At 45.2% G+C, this 1,218-nt stretch overlaps 1 protein-coding gene across 1 annotated transcript in view; it reads right to left on the bottom strand.

Annotated features, from left to right (window-relative positions):
- PPEF1 (protein phosphatase, EF-hand calcium binding domain 1) overlaps positions 1-1,218 on the bottom strand; it is a 150,309-nt gene that overhangs the window by 130,089 nt on the left and 19,002 nt on the right. The window lies entirely within an intron of this gene.

Raw genomic sequence — 1,218 nt, forward strand, 5'->3', positions numbered from 1 at the left:
GAGAAATACTGCATAGGACCACTACTGTAAAAGACTAAGAAAAAGAACCCATACTAAAGGGGGGTAGGGGGAACTCTTTGCCCGTTGCTGGGATGTGGGGGATGGGGTGAGGGGAAGGATGGAAAAGTGAAGCACAGGGTATAGCGAATAGACACAGGATAGTTTGGATGCTGGGGAGGGGGGCAATATACAAAAAGGGAGAGGGGAATGGAAGAACAAAGCGGATAGGAGAACAAGTAGGCAGGTTTGAATGGGCTAAGTGGGACAGAGGTAAATAATGATGTATACACAACCTTGGAACAACAGGGCTCTGGGATACAGAGATTGAGACATGGTTGGAATGCGGAGGGGGGGAAATAATGTTAAGATGCTTGCCTGTCTTTTGAATCTTGGTTTTCCTTGTATTACATTATAAAATAGACAGTGGAAGGGGAGAGAAAGAAATAGCCAGAAATATCACCATAGAAAGCTTGTAAATCCATCTTCTGCCTATAACTGATTGGAATACTTAAAATGGGGCTACAACATGCCCAGTGAAGGAGGCTACCTGCGGAGCCTCTGCATTACATAAGACTATAGGTGGAATCCTGAACAGCATTCAGAATCTTTAGAGGTGGGAAATGTCCTCTTGAAAGCATGGGCAGACCAGCCTGGAGTGGCTAGAAGAACAGAAGATACTTCTTGAAAGAAAGACCTACAGGGAAAATACACAAAACAATAGAGGCAGACCGACTGATTACTATGAGAACAAGCAAGATGCTCGCCCAGGAGACTCAAGGCAAGGGGTCGGGTCCCCTCAGAGTAAACCCCCTTCCAAGACTAAGACTCAATGGGAATACATGCTCTGATTGGTGATCACGTTCATCACCGATAAGGGGAAGTGAGGGAAAAACAGCAATAAAGTAATGAGCTAAGCCGTACAATGTTCAATAGACTCCTGTGAATCCGGGTGGAGACCTGGTTAGCCAGCAGTGTAGTAAGACCTGGGGACTCTTGGGCCCAGAGTCAGTGACATAGCCATGGAGGACTGGAGTGGAGAGTGAAGTGTCCAGCTGATAAGAAGAAAGGGCATATGCACAAGAACACCCACACTTGCAGATAATACCCACTTGATCTAGCTTCAATGACTGGATGATCAGAGTGCAACTAGAAAAAAAGAAGAGGAAAAAAAAGTAATCTGATACAATTTGATGAACTTGACCTACACCTATGGATGTA

This window comes from Chrysochloris asiatica, unplaced genomic scaffold (genome assembly GCF_000296735.1).
Source record: "Chrysochloris asiatica unplaced genomic scaffold, ChrAsi1.0 scaffold00018, whole genome shotgun sequence".
Classification (NCBI taxonomy): Eukaryota; Metazoa; Chordata; class Mammalia; order Afrosoricida; family Chrysochloridae; genus Chrysochloris; species Chrysochloris asiatica.